General features: G+C 33.5%; 2 protein-coding genes across 8 annotated transcripts in view; one reads left to right on the plus strand and one right to left on the minus strand.

The window, feature by feature from the left end:
* LOC142981928 (uncharacterized) overlaps positions 1–15,049 on the minus strand; it is a 61,060-nt gene that overhangs the window by 7,796 nt on the left and 38,215 nt on the right. The window lies entirely within an intron of this gene.
* Positions 1–15,049, plus strand: part of LOC142981926 (uncharacterized) — a 185,186-nt gene that overhangs the window by 1,545 nt on the left and 168,592 nt on the right. The window lies entirely within an intron of this gene.

Here is a 15,049-nt window from a genome sequence, read left to right on the forward strand (position 1 = left end):
CAAAGCGAATCTGTTTCATAACAAATTCACAATTTCATCATTATTTATCAATATAATACACACGGAATGAAAACGAAATCAACTACTCGAATTCCATTTCCCTGTTCTAAATACGTTCGCTAATAAAATAGCGAACCGTGGTCTATTACAACAATTAGATTAATTTGCGTCTTATCAGCTTTATGATAAGGAGTAGTGAGTAGGTCGATAGCTAATCGTTTCTTATATTGACTGGGACTGAAAGTGACGCGGAAAGTACGCTCGATGAGGTGATTAGTAAGATTGGCATGCGAAACATTTGTATTTATTACTTGTCTTAGGTATGTAAAAAAGGACGTTGTTTCAAGGTTGATTTTGCAAGAATTGAGGCTGGATTTCCTCATTTTCTTAAGATAATGAGAGTAGTACAATAGGAGAGTAAAATTAATAAGCCACTTTGACCTTAACATGAAATGAGTTAACAATTAGTTGATAAATAAGATGCTAAATATTTTAAGCCGTGAAAAAATAATAGCTTTTTATGAGTACGTTATTTCACATGTCTATTTCTAGTAATTTTCCGGGTACGAAAATACCAAAATTAATGGTTTCCATTACTTTTCTCAAGTAAATAAATAAGTAAATCTGTGTAAAAGCGAACTGAGCTGAGATTTATGTGTTACAAGACGGAGATAAAAGCATCTGTCATCACGATTATCGATGGACTGTGAACCGTCATGATTTGTTTTCAACGCGAACCGGATTTTTCCGGTTCAACTGCATTGATTTTATGTTTTTGCTAGCTAACTCACACACGCACGTGTAATTTTCTTTTACTATTTTCGTGGCAATATTGATGTTTTTTTTTCATAAAAATATTCCCAGTGCCTTGAAGAAAATATGGCCAAAAAAAATTGTTTGTGGGTTTTCAGATTTGCGCTTTGCAACAGATTTGGCGTTTCATTTCTGTTTTATGTAGATTGTGAATACTATTCAAGATCGATATAGGTATGCGATATCCAATATCTTCAGAAGAGCGAAACCGCTTAATTGCATTGGAGTCATTATAATTAGGTTACTTATGTAAGTGAATTCATTTAAAAATTAAACATCGAAATCAAAAGTGCTTTCTAGGAATGATTTATAAACTAAATTGAACATAGAAACATTACTTTGTAATTTTAACTCATTGCTCAATTATCACAACCCATTAAACTTCCTAAGATCATTTATTACGGGATAATTTCGATCAAAATATACGTACCTATTTAATTACAAGCGTATTTCACATACATATCTTAGATGAAGGCTTTATTCGAGATTTGAAGGCATTGTATCTGTTTACGTAGCATTATACGCCGGAAACGTATCTCTGAGCATCAGCCAACTGCAAACTGATAACGGCATCATTGATAACGAGTAAGGATTATAATGTAAGATGCTTACACACACATCCTTTGTACACTGCATCATCACATAGTTATAGGAAAATCGCTTCCCGCGTCTGTATGTACATAATGTTTAAATCTTTCAAACTAGGAAACGGATTTTGATGCGGTTTTTTTGGTGATTAGAGAAGATATGGTGATTCAAGAGGAAGGTTTATGTGTAAAAGTTGTAAAGGTTTTTTTTTTGTAAAACAACTCGCCTCTTAACTAGATCAACTTGACATCTCAAAAACGTTATTTTTGTTATTCAATATCACTATTATTGTTGAATTGAATAGGTGTTTTTCTTTTGCTTATTTTCAGAAAGCACATTAATTGCTGTAAACTTGAAATTGACAAAATTTTAGTACTTATTTATCAACTAAATATTCAAAATTGCTCTCTTTTAAAGTTATTGATGAACAAATATTTGTAAAGATTATTTATTCTTGTAAAGATGCGAACTGTTCAAACCGTGCGAAGCCAGGCGGGCCGCTAATAGCTTATATCATGGCTTTAGCCACAGATATTTTTGGGGATTTACCTTAATCATAGATTTTATCTATTGTCTTGTTTTCGTATTTACTTGTTCTTACGGATTTGTAGAGATAGGGTTTCGGTTACGCCATTTGGCGAAAGATTCGAAGAAGATATTTCTTAAATGATTGTATTAGATAAAATTTGTTGTGTATTTTTAGGCCGATTATTCTTGGAATAAAGTTGCTTTACAAAAATACATTTGTAGAATGATAATAATTAGACAGAGATGTTCGACAGGAAATTCGACAATAATCTCAAAAATATGCAATTTCAATAAAACATAAGCACAGATAGAGCGCAGCTTTCACATAATTTTTAAATGGAGTCAGATCGATTTTACAAGTAACGTATAGAAAAAACGTTTTCAGTTTTATCAAAACGAATTTCCTGGCTGATTGCATGACAGTTGACAGTGACCATCAAACGAGAACCAGTGTGAAATTAGTCCACGATGTATGTATGTATGTGTGTATGTATGTATGTATGCAAATCAGTGGGCGTTGTCAAGCTCAAGGCTGACTGATATGTCATAACGACAAGGTCACTGCCCAAATGAGCAGTTTCAGCGAATTTGTTTGTGAATCGTGAAGATGACACTGAATATTTTACACTCATGGATTACGTAATTTCGGAACAGAATCTGTTGCTATATGTCGCTTCATAAAACCATATTTTGTTTACAAATTAAGGTTTCTTCAGTATTTTAAAAAGAATACAACTAAAGTTCTTTTTTATTGTAATTTGTCTTGGATAAATTTTAATGGTGTCAGTATTTTTAGCATTATTCTTACATCCTAAGGCCCTAGTTTCACAACTTCTGAACATTAAGTATCAATAATATCAGGGGGTGTTTTGATAATTGTTCTTATAACTTAACTGCCACTTTATCTATCGGATATGACACTTATTCAATAGCGATAAAACTGGCCCTTAAATATGCAAGGTATGATGCTACAGATACATTTGAAGAGTTTTTTAAAATTTAAATTCTTCATGAACTTCATCCTTGGCCTTCATTAAACGGAACATGGTACAGTAAACTACTATACATAATTAACTAACCAGTATTACCAGCTTGTGCGTAAATTCCCACCTGTGCAATATTGATTACGTATGTCGTTACGCATGTTTACTATCATATGTTAAACTACGTATAACTATTTCATTACCACATGTTGAGGATTCTTAGCATATCTATTGACTAATAAGTACATTGACTTTATTGGAATGCATCCACATGACTTTATTTTAAGTTGATCTGAGAGTGTTGATTGTAGAGTATCATAGATATTATGTCGTTTTTGGTAGGTAGGTACATTTAAAGACACGACAGCATTTGTTCGGCATAAAAGGAGGGGAGATATTTTAATATATTTGCGATTGCACTCTCGTGTTTTTCGGAGTTGGTTTGTAATTTCCGTGGTATAGGAAGTCCATTAGGAATATTTTGAAGTTAAATAATAATTAACCATTAGTGTCGCAGTGTTTTACATAAAAAATCGGGCAAACTTTGATTATTATCGTTCATTTTAAGTCTTTAAATCGATTCAAAGTGACAAACACTGAAAACTAATCAGCTTACACGACCTTCAATTAGTTAGTAAGGCAGTCATTGGATACGAAACGCAATAATAAGAGAGAAATAGCCACGGGGATAGGCTTATGACCTGCTGAGAAAAGCTGTAAATCATGATTATAATGAGAAAGCCAGATCGTTAGGTATGATATCCAACCTATAGATGTTGTCCAAGTTATTATTTAGCTACTATTCTGTTTGTTTTAAAACAAAGAAGTCCAATATCATTAAGATTTCTGCGAGATGTCGACATGAATATATCGAGTAGGTATCAGATACGTGCAGATAAGAGATATGGCCCGTTTATCTCGTGTTAAGATTGTGGTACCAAGCTGAGATGATTGCACGGCACTAACATTGAGTTATACAATCTGAGCGACTATGTATATGGATATATCATGATTATCTCAATCTAAAGAAACTATATATAATATACTATGTATAATTATGTGTATGTATTGGTTTGTTTCTGCACCTGCATTTTTTAAATGTCAACGAGATCTTTATATTATCTTTATAGTATACATTTCAACTGTATTTGATATTTTCTATTTTTTATTGTGTCAATCACAAAGACTGCGTTCTATAGAACCTCTATAATACCTCTATAAATAAGCTATATCGATTACGTGAAGTCTATTCACGACATACAAACACATGTTTCGTCGATTTCGTCTGAGTGGACTTTAGTGGCGAAAATTGGTACATCTTAACAACATTTCTTATTGCTGCTCTATTCCTATTAGTCATAGTGTGAAAGATGTGAAAAAAAAAAGATAAAGCACTGCTAAATACGATTTGAATCAGTAGTTTCTGATATTAGCGCGTTTAAACAAACCAACAAACTCTTCATTTTACTCGTTCAATTTTCATAGAGTTGTCTAGTTTGATATCTACCCGGGCAAAGTCGCTATCACAATAGCTAGTCAAGAACATTATCATTTGTGGTTTAGTGGATTTACAATAAAATGGACTTTGTAGTTTGAACGTTTATTCTTGTTACATGAATCAGGTGTGATTAGGTTTTACATAATAAAGATGTTTTGTGTGTGACTTAATAACGTAGTTAGAGAATTGGAAAGATTGATCTTTGATAAGAATAAACCGGCCAAGTGCAAAGAGTTAGAATCGCACACGAAAGTTTCCGTACCATAAAAATGTTCAAATCACGTTTCTTGTTTCCACCTTAAATATTATTATTTTTTTGTTGTTTAGTATTTGTTGTTATAGTAGCGGCAACAGAAAACATGATCTGTGAAAATTCCAACTGTCAAACTATCACGGTTTACAAGATACAGCCTGGTGACAAATGTAGCGAATTATCAGTAATAGTGTCCCGTTTTTATCCTTTGGGTACAGACCTCTAGTTAAAGGACCGACACTAGCCAGAATATGCGGATCAAATGGGACCAGGTTCTGTCATAAACTCAATTCACTTTTATGATTGTTAAGTAAACCGGAAAAGGACAAAAATGAAAGTTACCGTTGATACGATCACATAATAAATGGTTATCAGGTGTTATATTTATTGAGTGTGGTTTTTATAAACAATTTTGTAAATGTGAGAGCTGGGCATTTGCAAAAATAAATTTAAATTCATAAACTAAGTAAGGTGCATCGGTAACAAGTATTTTTCTTGTTACCGAAAACGTATAAAAATGTGAGCAAGAAGTGTATCCTTAACAAAAAGTATTGACTTTACTTTCAGAGTTTACTTTGACTGACAAAAATCTAGAATTTTTTAACACATTTACATCACCAGTCGATCGCTTTTCAATCATATCATAAAATCTATAGTCCATGAAAGACTGACTACAAATAGTTATGCTATATTTCTATTTATTATATTCGTTCAAGTAGTATTAAAATGCATATCGTCAGTATCAATCAAAAGCAAAGAGCCCAAAACATGCACTTTCACAACACGAATCGAATGTTTGAAATCAGCGCGTGCAACGGTCACCCATTTATCATGACATTTATATTGTAGCTTGCAGAGAAGTGGCAATTGTTAGGTCGTGGGATCAAACGGTGGCATTTGACTCCATTCGAGTCCAGTACCCCCCCTCTCCCTCCCACAATAGGGCTGCCCGGACATTTTTAGAAAGTCTACGCGTGACTTACAAATCCCCCGGAGCATTGAATCGGCCGTGCCGTCCCGGACGCAATTATTATTTATTTAGTTAATCCCCTTACATACATAATCACTGCCTTTTCCCATGAGACTAGGTAGAAACTACGAGTAATCTTATATTAATAATGTACACGCATTAATTTGTTTACTTTTGCGATGGTGCAGGAAACTAGAAAGTGTTTATAATTTTTAGAAATTAAAATCAGTCTTACAAAATAGTTACCTTGTCACTGACCTAGTACATTATTCACTTTTTAATTATGAATATTTGATAGAAATACAACAATACTTTCTGAGAACCTCAAGTTAAGCTCAAAACCTATACACTTCCTTTCTTTTCTTGTTAGTTTGTAAGACAGATAAAATAGACAAATAAAGCGATTAATTGAAATTTTGATATATTTGCCAACCCTAATCTAGGACCACCACGCCCAGTTAAGTGTCGAAATAATGTTCTTCAATGTTCGTAAAGGGTATTGTTTGTAAACTTAAATGTTCTGAATATTGTAAAGTTTACTCGAGCCTATTTAAGTTATTTCGAAACGGACTTAGCTTTATGGTTTTCTAATGCTCTCCGACTTATTGTAATTATCGCAAATTTGTTAAAGCCAATTTCATTTTAGTTTCAATTAAATGCTTTTACATTTCAATCGAGATTTCAGTCTCTCTTATTTTAATTAAAGAACTAAGTTGTAGGATTTGCGTTAAATATAAATTAGCTGAAATATAGGTACCCAGTTTTAAGGTTATTCGATCAAATGTAATTAAGACAAAAAAATGTGCCAGAAAAGGCTCATAACATAAGACTTTAAAAATGCAGTTTCAGGTCAGTGTTTGTTTCCTCAAATAAATAGTAAAAACTGGGATAAATAACATATAAAAATGTAAGTAGATGCACGCAACACGGACATGCAACCCGATACCCTACGCGCACGCCGCACAGCGCCTACGTCGATGCGCGAGCGCATACAGTGAAAGGCGACATGCGTTCCGCCCTGAATAATAGCTTTGCGTCTCTCAGACCGACAGTTTCGCTTTTACTATTGCAGTGTGTAAGCACTCGAGGTACGTTAGCCTTTTTACCGACTTCTAAAAGAAGGAGATACTATGGGCAAATAAAATTCTGAAGATTCTGAAGATGACTTCTTTATAGTTATGTTTTGGTGTCTGATAATTACTTTCTAGTGCAAAAAATATTTTAACTGCCACATTACAGTAACTGTCCTTATTGGCCCATCATCTCAGAATATTCTTGTGTATCAACACTAGTGTCACAGTACTACTAGTGTCCGATAGACTTAAGTTTAGGTAGAGAGTTCTAACTATCAAAAAGACATAAAAGTAATATTTTGACAACGATAATTGGGGAGTTTCTGAGCACAGGAAGACATAGGTACTCCGTTAACGTCATGTATCGTTTACAAAAATTACGCACAAACATGAAATACACACCAAAATGTGCCTCGTTTTACACAAACTAAGAAACCATCGTAAAAGCGAGTACCTACCTACTTACTTACTCTACTTGAATTAAGTAGGTACTGAGTACTTCGGTACTGAATTTACGATATGTATGCGGCCATATATCTGGGTTAATCGTCTGTCATTTAGTGCAGTTCGGATCACTTGCGGGTTAATCTCTTGGCGTTTAGTGACTCTGCCAGCTAACGAGGTGTATCGATCTTAGCTTTACTGCTGTAGTTTATGATATAGCTTATGATATTTCAGAAACTAACGTGATATATGAGACTACCGTCTTTAATGTGGAAATTGAGTTATCGACGTTGTCGTTGAAATTGGTATTACATTTGAAGTAGTTATGGAAGCAAAAAAATGGGATGACCCGGCGATTCATAAGAAGATGGTGATTTTATAAACAATGATTTTACCATGTATGAGTACAATTAAGTTGACTTTAGTGTATTTAAGACATATCTTCTGAAGTTACACAACTTATGTTTTTTAAACGGGATTGTGGAGACGCAATCTATTCAATATGATTGTAAATCAAACTCGTCATTGCATTGATGCAAAAATATTCTGTCGAAAGAGAATACTGGCAACAAAAGAATCGAGTTTTTTAAATGTGATGAAAAAGGTCCATATCCATATCATAGTACCAGCAAAATCTAGACAAACAAAGCATTAATCTAAACACTAAGTTACATGAAATATGATCCTCTTTGAGAGGAACAATGGTGTTCGTACAATGGCTTTCTACCCTAGATACGACTACTAAGTGGCGACATTTAGCCACGGGTGAGGAGGCGCCACGTGAAGCCTTGTATGAAGCATTAATTGATACGTTTCTAGAGACTTTTATAACTACAGTCAGTGTCGTAAATACGTATATATTGGCGCATTTTCAACTGTAGAAGTTTAGTTAGCAAACAATTCACAGAAGTCGTAGAATTACTTTATAGGTATTGGAGTAATTTCACGATTTTTATTGTTTAAATATCAATTTAACACTTGCTTCATGGCAAAAAGAATACGCAGATATTGTAAAATTATACTTATGATAATATGTAATAGAAATTTTAGGATTTTCATTGGTAAAATTGCTTTGTAAAATGTGATAGCGTATACATATTATAGACGCTGACCGTACATGTGACATAGCGCGAGTTCTGTGACGTAGAGCGAAGAAAACTAGTAATTAGTCGAGCAAGTGTGTCTGACTGTTAATTATTAAGTTATTTTTTACGCTTGTGAACTGTGTCTACTATAATTATTCTAGTGGCTGTCTTGACTTAGATACCAGGTGTTGTTACGTTACTTATATATTTTTTAATATCTTAATAATAATAAATAATACTGCTAGGTTTCTCTCAGAACGAGGTAAAGTCTATCACGATAACCAAATGCGGATCGGGAACTGTTCTTTTCAAATAAGGTACCCAAAATGTAAGTAAATCGAGAACAATATTTAATTGCAAGAGTATTACTAGCAACAAATCAATATTTTCACGTATCTATCTTATAAAATTCTCAATACAATAATAGCACTGAAATATCAATAGTTTCAACGCTTGCCAGGTCCTAAAAGGTCAAAGTTCGTTCATAGTGCCCACGTAATAGCCAGCAAAGTTTAGCCGTATATCGAACAAATAAGTTCTAACTTCTTAACACCTAAATCCAATAGCCTGTTAGGAAACTTGGTCTATCTATAGATCGGAACTTATATCAAAATTGTTAGACGACGTGTGTAAGACACTGATCTAGATAAAATAAAAATATTATTTTAGATGTTTGCTTTTTACATGTTTCGAAACCATTGAACAGATTGTAAGTAATCTTAGTTATGGAATTACGAGGGATCTTTTAAAAAAAAAATACTTTCCCGATGAAAAGGCGTGATTTTCGTATAACATGTAACATGCATACAAAAAAACACGTCCTTTTCCCATAAGGGTAGGAGACCAAAGAACGCTACGAACTACTAAACGTAATTCTACGATCTCTACAAACGTAATTTATTTAATTTACATCTAGTTATACAATTATACATCTTGTCATACAGGATCTCCGGTTAAGTACAGTACACATACCTTACCCTTTTGAAATTACATTACCAAAATATCTACATTTTAAATAAAATTCTCGTTATTTGTTACTAGGCGTTATAACGTATAGCTAGTTATCGATAAAGCAAAATGTCGTAATAATGTCGAAGTGGCAGTCGTTATCTGGGAATGGCATTTCAGATTCTATTCACATAACAGTCAGTTCCCACATTATAGACGAACATATTAAACATTAAATCAAACAGTAAATTCTTACTATCTAGACACCGATAGTATCTATTTTATGAATGTTAGGAAACAAAGCACTTTCTTTGTTATAATTTGGGCGATGCGCGTGCGCCGCTGAAGGTGAAAGTGGTAATCAATGTGTTGAGATGAGTTGTTATACGTTACTATGCAGATTACTGTAGCGCGATTCTCTACAGTTGGTACTATCGAGTATAGAGAGTTTGATACAAAATGAACTACAAAAATAGTTCCTACGACGCCCACTAGAGGCGCTAATCACGTTTTCAAACATAATTTCTCGATAGCTAGCCGGTTGTCGATAGTTCGTAGTCGTAAAAATCGCGATACAATTACTCTATTTTTAGCTAAGTTGTAATTGCTAAAGGTTGTAAAGAAGTACATAGAAACATGCACACATAGTTTGTATGTATAAATTATATTGTCTCTATTTAGTTTACTTCAGCTTAAAACGTTCACGAACAGGCATCGATAGAATATAAACAAGCGTACCTATTATGAAAACGCGCCTAGAAAATATTCAAAGAACACGTTTTAAAAGTAGGCCTGAATTTCAAAAGATCAGTTATTCTGTACATATAAAGCCTATTCTATTTAAAAATACCTGATTCATGAATCCTTCATCAATAGACGCTTTATATATTTGCTTTTTAAACTAGCTAAATCCACGCAAAAGTATCTTCTTATAACATTTTACGTACAACAAGTAACTCTATGTAGTAAGTCCGTTAACAGTGTAAGGTACGTTACACAATCCACGATGACGTAGCACCATTAATCTTGTGTGGAGCCATTACGAGCAGATCCAGACACAATTATATAGCTGCAAGTGGTATATAAACTTGCAAGAATGAGTTTATGTAGACCATTCTCTAGTTCTGTATATTTTGATTATTTTAGGTTAGAAATGATGTGAAGATGCCTGTGAAGAGTTCAGGAGTTAGGTTATTATGTTTTTATCGGATTAAAGTCAGGTAATTTGGTAAAGGTCTAGAGTTTTTGAAAGAGGGCAGAAAGCAGGGTTCAAAATGATTGATAACTGTCATTGCGAATTTAATTACGATTTTGATTAACCCATATCTGGATAATGATCAATTAAAATATATTATTTTTTAACCTATTCTGTCCCATTGTTAGGCAAAGGTTTCCCCCAAACTTCTCCAACGGTCATCATGATAATTTCCAATACTGAGTGTTAGCTAAAGGGAAATTCCACTTTTACCTACTTGCCAATTGCACATGGTTAACAGTTGTGATTAAAAAACAGTCTCTCTATACAGTCATTGATATTTTATTACAGAAAGTTGAAATAAAAGATGAAAGTGCATGTGCAACTGACGTGCTAGTAGTGATGTGCCAATTACATATTAAATTAATTTAATCGACTATTGGATATTCGAAACTCGGTTATCGGAAAATAAATAGTATTATTAAAGTGGGACAAATGCAAAACAGGTGCAAGCGTTGTGTTGTTGACTCCTCGTGAATATTCAACGCGTGTACTTTGGCGCCACGTACGTGTTTTGCATGAAACCTTCATAAAACAGTAGATGTTTAAGAAAAATAGAAAATTTTACGTCGTTTTTACCTTTTTGAATAATGTCTTCTTTAACCTTGTTTGAAAAAAGTATACACTGAAATATTTAGTCTGCGTAAAATTTATGTGATTTATCAATTCGGTTTTTATTATTATCACTGTTAAAATTATCTTCGCTATCAAACCGATGCAAATCCGCTGTAAGCATTGTTACATCTTATGCAAAAACAATAATCGATTAATCAATTGCATAACTATTCAGCCAAGTCGACTAGACATGAGACAAGTCGCATCACTATCAGCGTTCATAAATGGAAGACAATACGTGTGGAAAGGCGGGAAACGTTACGTGTTTTATGAAAGCGACAGTAACGACAAACCATTGTAATTATGACATGTCTGTCATAATACTGTCACGTTTAAACATGACAGGTCTTAATGGCGCTGGAGGGTCAAGAACCTGATTTGCGCGGGAAACCGGATGTCAGAAAAAGGTGTATTTAATAATGCGTAGTATTTTTTTTTTCTGAAGTGTCACCTGTCAAACCCCAGGCTGATTTGAGCGTCTTAGCATAAATTGTTTTTTTTATCTTGCCTGTGGCAGTTGGATAATTATGGGTAGGTAGATTTTTCTTGAAAAAATGATCTAATAAAAATCGTTCCATAAGGTCGTTGTTAAATTGTTCAAACGATCATTGACTAATACGCATGTTTTAACTGTCTTTAAAGCGGTAATTTATAATTGCAAAGACGCTAAAGATTACGAATATTGATAAAATTGAAACAATAAAAGTCGGTTACGGATTGATGCATAACGTGGTTTCCTTATTGCATTACTTAGGCTCTAATCTATCTCTTCAGATAAATAAGCAATCAGTGAATGAAATAAGAGCATCAGTATATAATCTTCTTGTTAAAATGCATGTAAAGTGCAGGCAATAAATGGTAATGGGCAGCCGCGTGCCAGTGCAGCGCATTTGCAAGTCACTACACTAATTACTGCATAATGATACTGGAAAATCTATGTAAGTTAAAAACTGCAAGGTACATGAAAATCCTGCACGTTTTTATGACTTATCACAGTCCTTATGTCGCATATTACAACAAACTTTAGCGAGTGAGTTACCTATATGCGAAAATTTTGAAATATCTTAGATCTGGCACGAAATAGTAACTTTAAAAAAAAATAGGTATTCCAGGTATAACGAGAATTAACTAATTGATTTATTGACAATTAAATTAAATTAATTGAAAGTGTGACTGAGTATTATTTTAAGTATAGTAAATCCGTCTGTTAATTTGGTAGAAACAGTCTCCTAATATTTTTATCTCGAAATTACAAATACAATATCTAAATATTATTTCTAGACATTGTATATGCAGTGTAACTCCCTGCATATACAATATCATGATTAAATAATAATTATTTACTAGTGTAAGACTGTGACACTTGACAAATTACCACAAAATCCGAGCTATTGACAGCGTTTATCACGGTTATGCTCAAATGATTACTTAAATACAGTCATTGTTAGTACATCGCTAACAAATACATAACTACAGACTCGGCGTATTTGTCACAAAGACGCCGCTCGTTAGCGTTCGTTACATAAGTATCACTCGACAGTATTGTTTAAGAATTATGATATAGGTGCCGCCAAACAACTTGAAAAATTTCGCTACATCTTAGTGAACGATTTTTAGGTCAGTTTAGATATAATAGTTTTGCGTAAAGGCGAGGGCGTTGTAGCCTCGACCACCCGACTGGTAGGTATAACAGCCAACCAAGTGTCTTCTGCACTGGGTCTACATTCTGTTTACTTTCTAATACAGCAAATTATGTTCAAGTTGTTTGGCGACGTCTATACTTATTGTAATATTAGGTTTACAAGAGAAATTATATCAATGGGACGTTAAGTTACCCTGGAAACATATAAAGGTACCGGTACCGGGTTACTTTTGAATACAGGGGTTACTTAAAAATGGAAAGAAATGGGCATGTTTAAAGTCAGTACACTATTTGAAATGCTACAATTTTAATTCATAGCGTTATTTTAAACCAAGAACCAGAAAACTGATCTCGTTGCTAGCTTTTCATGAGAGCTATTTACTTATTTCTATAATCAAATTAACCCCAAATTTTCCATAAGTAATCCTATTTTACGGTACCTACAATTTGTACAGACACAAGCTACAAACAGCCGCGAAACAAAAAAACGTCTATAGATCACAGAAATGTTTATTTCCTATTAAAATCACATAATACCTAGTTGTTATGACGATTACCTTAGCCATTCGCCTCACGCGGTGTCAAATCTTTTAAAACATAATAGTTACATTTCTATTCATCTTTAAAAATTGCCTCATTCAGTCAAAAGCACTTGACAAAAGGCGTAAAATTATGATGTCAAGGATTCAATACAATGTTATGTAAAACTACGACTTCTTTACTCTACCGTGTTATAAAACCTATCCAAAACAAGTTACTGGACAACAAATAGTCTTAGCGGCAGTCTATACGACTGCTGAACACGGGGTCTCGGGTTTGATTCCCGCATACGGCAATACGAAGATGTCTATAACTTTACTAATTTGTATATGATTATTCTTAATAGTAGCCCGGAGTTTGGTAACGTGCCCGGTATACGATTTTAGGCTCATTAGACTCGCCCCCTATTGTATGCCCTCTACCTATTAGGCTTGCCCCCTTGTGACTAAGATTGTAAGTGGCGAAACTCGCGTGTATTTTTTACATCCCTGACTATATATTCAGATAAATAGGTGTGCTGTTACGTATATATGTTTGAAACAAGTTGACGAGTCATGTTAGTGGTTAGTATAAACGTAAGAGCTCAAAGTACACAAACGTGCTCTACTCTCGGTCTCTCGGTCGTCGAGTGTCTGAAAGTAATGTCATTATAGTCGCATAATAATACATAATGTACTTCTGAATGTGTTAGACGTGTTACAGTTATGTTATGTGTTGGTAAATAGGGTTAATGTATTTTCATTTCGTTTGATATAGTTTTCTTTCGATATCTTATCGAAATCTTTCGCTTCTCGAAAGTAGATTATTTTAATAATGAGCGAGTTACTTTTTTTTGTTTATTTGTATAGACGAACATGGTGTCTGTACCATGTAAAGCTTCTCCATTGATTTTTGCCTATCTTTCAAACAGTTCTTTTAGCAATAAGAAAAAAATACAATGGCCACTTGCTTTAACGCGAAGAAATTCTTTCTAAAAAGCTTTTATGACAAACTTTCAAGTCAAACAGTTCAGTAAGTTATTGAATTGGTAGAATATGTACAAAGTTTAAATCCCTATTAAATCAACATGATGGATATAAGTCAATGCTTTTTTACACTGAAAGAAAAATAGCAGTAGAACATAAATGGCAATACTAAAAGAAGGCAACTGATTAAGTCAGTTTACTAATTAATTACTCATTAACAAATTAAATACTATTGTGGGTTGGCATTTCGGCAGCAACATGTTTTTAATGCGGATAAGGAAACAACAAGGAACTAATCAATTTTCATTAGAAAAACATTTAATAAATAATTCAATTTCATGTCCATATTTTATAACCGAATGACAAATCCTAATTGATATTATAAATTTAATGCGAAAGTGTGTATGTGTGGATGAATGTATGTTTGTTACTCTTTCTCGTAAAAACTACTAGACGGATTTTGACGAAATTTGGTACACTGATAGGTTATAATCTGGATTAACGCATAGGATAGTTTTTACCCCTGGAAATTTTCTGCCGCGGACGAATTTGCGGGCAAAAGATAGTAAATAGTGTTGATGTTAATAGTCACAGTACAGGGTTGAATTGCAGAGTATAGGCATGCAATAGAGTAATTTATTAAATGTTTTTATTCAATGATTTATTGAGTGCTTATAATTCTGACAAGAACTAATTTTTCTAATGGCTTTACCTGTAACGTGCGGATGTTTATGTATATTTAATTGCAATTTATGGATTTATTCAATCAATAAATTTTAGAAAATTGAGTCCTGTAAAATATGATAGATTCGAAAATTATTCGCACGGAGTTCTGAAGTACAAACTAGA

This window comes from Anticarsia gemmatalis, chromosome 20 (genome assembly GCF_050436995.1).
Source record: "Anticarsia gemmatalis isolate Benzon Research Colony breed Stoneville strain chromosome 20, ilAntGemm2 primary, whole genome shotgun sequence".
NCBI lineage: Eukaryota > Metazoa > Arthropoda > Insecta > Lepidoptera > Erebidae > Anticarsia > Anticarsia gemmatalis.